The following is a 6,306-nucleotide window of genomic DNA, read 5'->3' as shown; positions in this document are numbered from 1 at the left end:
TGCCATCTTGAAATTCGTAATAATATTTGAACAAGCGACCCCGCAGTTTTCATTCTGCACCGCACCTCGTCCAGTATGTTGCGGGAGCGCTTCCCAGGCCCAGGCACTGTACTAAGCACTTAACATGCATTATTCCACTTAATCCTCCAGGCCATTCTGGTAAGTGGGGGTTATTTTCTTCTTCATTGTACAAATGTGGAAATGGTGGCAGGTCGATTTAAATAAGGCCGCAGCGCTAGAAAGCTGCAGAGAAGGGGTTTGAACCCTGCACCTCCGGGGCCAGAGCCGTGCGGGTGGCCGTCCGCGAACCCTGCAGGTTGCGGTGCTCGGGGGCGAGCTTGCGAGGGCGCGGCGGGCGCGGGGAGCGCGTCCGAGACTCGGTCGCGCGTCACCGGCGCGACCCCGCATGCCCAGCTCTGGGCCGTGTTCTCCCAGGTGCGGGCCGGCAGGACCCCGCCTTCGGCCCTGGCGGCGCGCGCTCGCCTAGCGGGCGGGCACTCGCGCGCAGCATTTGTGTTGCCTGCGAGTTTCCCGAGTGCACACAGGCCCTGGGTTGGCATGGCAACCAGGCAACCTGTTCCAGAGCCGCCAGCCTTCTCCGCACATGCCGCTGCCACCGCCGGGGCCGGGGCCGGAGCCTATCCCAGGATGCACCGCGCCAGCCCAGTCCCCAGTGGGCCGCCATGTTGTCGGAGTGAAAGGTAAGGGGGAGCGAGAGCGCCGGAGAGAGAAGATCGGGGGGCTGAAATCCATCTTCATCCTACCGCTCCGCCCGTGAGTATCCGCACCCCACCGAACCCAAACGCTGCTCCGGACCCCTAGCGAGCAGATTGTCCCTTCGTATTGGTGTTTGAGAGCGGTCGTGGGGGTGAGAAGGGCTTTGGAAAAGCCGCGGGGCCCTGGCGGAGGCTTCTCACTCGCTGTTCCTCGTACATGTTTTGGAGTCAGCGCAAGGCCCCTATTGTTATCAAAGGAGGGAGGGGGTGGGGAGCGGGGTGGAAGCTAGGAAAATGCTGGGGGTTTAGGCCCGAGCCCAGGGCGTAGACGTGCCTCTACATTTTGGCCCGGCCCTGTTGGGAACCACCGAAGATTGATGTTGCCATTCGGGTTGCTTTTTTTCATGGGTTTGCGAAGCCCCGAGTCTTCTGTGTGGCCATGAAGTGTAATTCTGTGCCACCCCGATTTCTTCGACTTCTTGAGCTTCCGTGGCAGCGCCGGAGGAGGAGGAACAATAAATCGCTTTAGAAGCAGCCGTGGCCCTTGTCCACAGGCGAGATTCACCGTGGGGGAACTTTGCGAGCCTTAAATGTGGAGAAGTGGCGATCAGGAAGTTTCAGAATGCTCTTTAGGCTCCTGGGCGCTGTGGCCTTTTGTTTCCGTGTGAGCTTGTGTTTTTGCTGGGTTCTTCCTCTCTGAGCCTCCCGGTGTTGGTGTCTCTCTTAACTCACAGGGGTTCACCGCTTGCTAGCAGGAAAATCTAGATACACAATACTAGTTTTAGTCCTCACAAACGTGCTTGGTAAACATAGATCATTTGTTTTACTTGTCAGTACCATTCCCACGTCAAGTGAGGAATACACTCCTGTAACTTTTCCCTCCTATGGCCCCCCCCGCCCCCGCCGAAAAAACAAAGCCAGAAACCCACACACAGCGTTACCAGAGAAGGCTTTATCCTCCCGTAACTTAAAGGATTGTTACCTTTTATTGTTCAATTAAGAAAACACTGTTCTCAGCCCTCGATACCATTGTGCTCAATTCCTGTTATTACTGGGATTAATTAATAATAAGATTTTATGAAGCTTTTCCTGGGTTCTGTTTTAAAGTCAGTTAACTTCTGAAACAATAGGCCTAGCATTTTGTCTGTTTCTTGAAAGCACCTAAAAACTTACTAAGACAGGCCCACCCCCAAGAAATGTGGCTTCCGATGCAGTTTTCGTAAGCAAAATAAACATTTTGACCCTTTGCTAATTTTAACTGTATAAAACACTCGGGGGCTGTTGATTCTTTATCCGGGCTCTTGGGAAACGCTCTCCGGATTCTGAACTTCGAGCTAGTGTTTTGCTTTAGCGACAATTGAATTCATTTTGTTCAAGGCCACAGCTTTTTGAAGTTGGAATGTGTTTGGTTTAGGTTTGAGATGAACTGTTTTAAGATAAATTTATGACCACAGAATGTTTGTTAAGTGTGGTAAAAATAAACACCTTTTAAACCACTAAGCATTTTAGTAAAAGGTGAGCCATGGAAATAAAGTAAACCGTGTTCCTTTGAATTCAACTCAATTAGTGTTATTTTGAAAAACTCTGTAAACATTTGAAAGCTGTGAAAGTGTAGCTAGACTGAGCACTTCTAGTTGCTTAAAGTACTTATAAGGTGTCATTTGTAAAAAAATCACATTTTAAGTGCTACACGTAAGTTTTCAGTGCGCTTTTCTGATATTTAGGATACTGAGTTTTTAATTTTTGTACCGTATTTGCCAAAACATTACAAAACTACCCAAGATACATGTTAATTGCTTAGGTATTTGCTCACTTTGAAACTGTTCTGCCAGGTTTTCTCTGGTTTGAGAAACTGCCTTGCCTCTTTAGGTAAAGCAGGAAGTCTTAGGGCATACAGATAGCTTTACAAAAGCCAATTGTTTTGTTTGAACATTTTTATAGGAGTCTTTCCTTCCCCTGTTCCTCTTAGAATGAAGTTGTGTTTAGTGTGCTTCAGTGATAAACTCTTTTACGTGGCTATTCTTTGTTAGATAACTATTTTTCTTTTAAAAATTTTTATTTGTATAATTTGTGACGTACAAGTGTGATTTGTACATGCGTGTATTGCATAGTGGTGAAGTCAGGGCTTGTGTGTCCATCACTGGAATAACGTACATTGTCCTCCTTAGGTAATCTCTCATTATCCTTCTCTCACCCTCCTAGATAACTACTTTGAGAAGGCTTTTGTTTCAGAAAAGATTGCATTTGCTGTTTTAGGAATTCTGTTAGGGACTGGAGTTCCATTGCCTTAACTGGGGTAACTAAATTCTAAGAGTCTTAAGCATGATGACTTTAAATTTACCAAAAACTTTTATATTTATCTCATTTTCAGGAAGAAAAACCCAAAACATTGAGAGTCATAGAGGACGGATTTCTTTCATTTTCTAGATGAGGAAACAGGTTGTTGGTTTAGTGGCAGAACTTGGGTTCTGGAACTCTTGGCTCTAGAACAAAGATTGTTAGACCGAGATTTCCTTTTAGAACAGAATGGGACTGTCTAGTATTGGCACTAAGAGAGTAACGAATTCTTTAAAAAACCAAGCAGGGAGGCATTAGGCTGGTTTGCACTTTTGAAAGACCGATGGTGAAACAGGGCTGTGACTTTTTGGTTTTGGTACTTGAGCATGGACTAGTGTCTAGGTTAGACTACTCCAGTACCCTGCTAAGGTTCTGATGGATTGGAATTCTTAACCTGGGCTAGGCATTTCCAAATTAGGCTTTAAACAAATTACAAATTCCATTGTGTCTTCTTAGGCTGGCTTCAAAACATGAATTTAGTTGTGAGAAGCAAATGCTACTTTATCAGAAGGTTTATTTATTCAACAGAGATAGTAGATTTGTTATACATTTGTTTTTGAAGCATCACAGTGGGGGTTGGGAGGAGAGATAAAGCATTCGTAGCAGTAGACTGTTAGGCTGATGGCTTTGAAATTAGACTGGTGGCTGTGGACAGGTTGTGTCCTAATTGGTAACTGATTTATTTACTTTGTAGCTTTTTTTTTTTTTTTTTTTTTTGAGACGGAGTCTCACCCTGTCGCCCGGGCTGGAAGTGCAGTGGCTTGATCTCGGCTCACTGCAACCTCCGCCTCCTGGGTTCAAGCGATTCTTCTGCCTCAGCCTCCCGAGTAGCTGGGACTACAGGCGCGTGCCACCACACCTGGCTACTTTTTATATTTTTAGTAGAGACGGATTTCAGCATATTGGCCAGGCTGGTCTGGAATTCTGACCTCGTGATGCGCCTGCCTCCGCCTGCCTAAGTGCTGGGATTACAGGCGTAAGCCACCGCGCCCGGATACTTTGTAGCATTTTTTAAAAGCACCCACAGGCTGTCAAGTGTTCTATCTTAAGTACAGATGTAGTTTTTCATTTTAATGAACTTTAATGTTTCATAGTAACATTTGAGGGATTCTTTGTTGGTCTTCCAGAGGAGTAGAGGATACAAGTGAGAGATATTGTTGAGTTACTCCTGCAAGGGTTTAGTAGAAAGAAGTAAGCTTGGGAACGATTAGGGTTTGAATCCTTTCTCTGCTGTTTGCTAGTTGAATGGCCTTGGACATATCCCATTTTCCTCCTGTACCTTAGTGTTTTCATTTGTAAAATAGAAATAATAATGGCTACCTTTCAGTGCTTTTGTGATGAGAAAATGTCTGCGATATATTTGTTACACTATTACCATGTTGAAGCTTCTGTTTGTTTTTGAGACAGGATCTCACTCTGTCACCCAAGTGGGTGTGCGACCTCCCATTCCTGGGCTCAGATGATCCTCTCACCTCAGCCTCCCCAGTAGCTGGGACTGTAGGCACATGCCACCATGCCTGCCTAATTATTTTTAGTAGAGATAGGTCTTGCTATGTTTCCCAGGCTGGTCTTGAACTCCTGGGCTCAAGCTATCTGCCTGCCCACCTCTGCCTCCCAAAGTGCTCGGATTGTAGGTATGAGCCACCACACCCAGCTGAGGCTTCTGGTTTTTATAGTGAGGCTTTCTTTTTTTTATAATTTAAAAAAATTATTTTATTTATTTATTTATTTTGAGACAGAGTCTCGCTCTGTCGCCCGGCTGGAGCACAGTGGCGCAACCTCTGCCTCCCTGGTTCGAGCGATTCTCCTGCCTCAGCCTCCCGAGTAGTTGGGATTACAGGCGCATGCCACCAAGCCTGGCTAATTTTTGTGTTTTTAGTAGAGTCAGGGTTACACCATGTTAGCCAGGATGGTCTCGATCTCCTGACCTCGTGATCCGCCCGCCTCAGCCTCCCAAAGTGCTGGGATTACAGGCATGAGCCACCATGCCCGGCCTCCACTGGCCTTCTTAGAGCCTTATTTTTTAATAAAATAATAGAGATGGGGGTCTCACTGTGTTGTGGAGGCTGGTCTTCAGCTCCTGGCTCAAGTGATTCTCCCTGCCTAAGTCTCTGAAGGTGCTGGGATGACAGGAGTGAGCCACTGTGCCCAGCCTGTAGTGAGGCTTTCTGCACTAATATGAAGTGTTTAAATTTGGTTTGGTCTCATCCTGTTTATAGTAGTTGAAGTGCTAATGGCATAATGTGATTACAGTTAATAGTTGTAAGTTACTGGTAAAAATATTGATGCTTTTAAAAATCAGTGACAACTGAGGAGAGGGCTTAGGCAAAGAGCATTCTGCTGCTGTTCTTGGTCAGAGGGTCTTATTGTTTCTTTAAGAAATATCCTATCAATATATTGGAATTTTTTTTTTTTTTTTTTTAATGAAACAGCCTCGATTTGTCGCCCAGGCTGGAGTGCAGTGGTGCAATCTTGGCTCACTGCAACCTCTGCCTCCCGGGTTCAAACGATTCTCCTGCCTCAGCCTCCCAAGTAGCTGGGATTAAAAGTGTGCACCACCACACCCAGCTAATTTTTGTATTTCCAGCAGAGATGGGGTTTCATCTCTGAAACCCCAGGCTGGTCTCGAACTCCTGAACTCAAGTGATACACCCGCCTTGGCCTCCAAAGTGTTGGCATTATAGGCGTGAGGCACCTCGCCTGGCCAATATGTTGGACACTTTAAGGGATCCTTTCAAATTAGTCTGAGCCATTGCTACTTATATGTGGGTTTAGGCTTTTGTTTAGTTATTAGCATAAGTCTGCTCCAGCTGTAAAGTTGTGATTGATTGATTGATTGATTGATTGATTGATTGATTTTTTGAGACAGAGTCTCGCTCTGTTGCCCAGGCTGGAGTGCAGTGGCGCGATCTCGGCTCACTGCAACCTTTGCCTCCTGGATTCAAGCCATTCTCCTGCCCCAGCCTCCCGAGTAGCTGAGATTACAGGCGCCCAGCGCCATGCCTGGCTAATTTTTATATTTTTAGTAGAGACGGAGTTTCACCATGTTGGCCAGGCTGGTCTCGAACTCCTGGCGTCAAGTGTTCCACCCACCTCGGCCTCCCAAAGTGCTGGGATTACAGGCATGAGCCATCACACCCGGCCAAAGTTGTGATAGTTTTAAAAAGGCTTTTGGGCCTGGGCGCGGTGGCTCACGCCTGTAATCCCAGCACTTTGGGAGGCCGAGGCAGGTAGATCACCTGAGGTCAGGAGT

At 46.6% G+C, this 6,306-nt stretch overlaps 1 protein-coding gene across 14 annotated transcripts in view; it reads left to right on the top strand.

The window, feature by feature from the left end:
- Nucleotides 1-605: 605 nt before the first annotated feature.
- The window catches only part of PUM1 (pumilio RNA binding family member 1), a 130,406-nt gene continuing 124,705 nt past the window's right edge, over nucleotides 606-6,306 (top strand). For 7 of the 14 annotated variants that reach the window (XM_030823268.1, XM_030823267.1, XM_030823265.1 and 4 more), the window contains exon 1: nucleotides 606-774. The gene's annotated coding sequence lies outside the window, so the exon portion shown is untranslated. The remainder of the gene's footprint in view (nucleotides 775-6,306) is intronic. The other 7 variants (XM_030823259.1, XM_030823263.1, XM_030823262.1 and 4 more) reach the window with 3 other exon arrangements.

The sequence above is a fragment of the Nomascus leucogenys genome, chromosome 12, assembly GCF_006542625.1.
Source record: "Nomascus leucogenys isolate Asia chromosome 12, Asia_NLE_v1, whole genome shotgun sequence".
In the NCBI taxonomy this organism is placed as follows: domain Eukaryota; kingdom Metazoa; phylum Chordata; class Mammalia; order Primates; family Hylobatidae; genus Nomascus; species Nomascus leucogenys.
The sequence above is the reverse complement of the archived record's forward strand: the minus strand, read 5'-3'. Positions and strand labels throughout refer to the sequence as shown.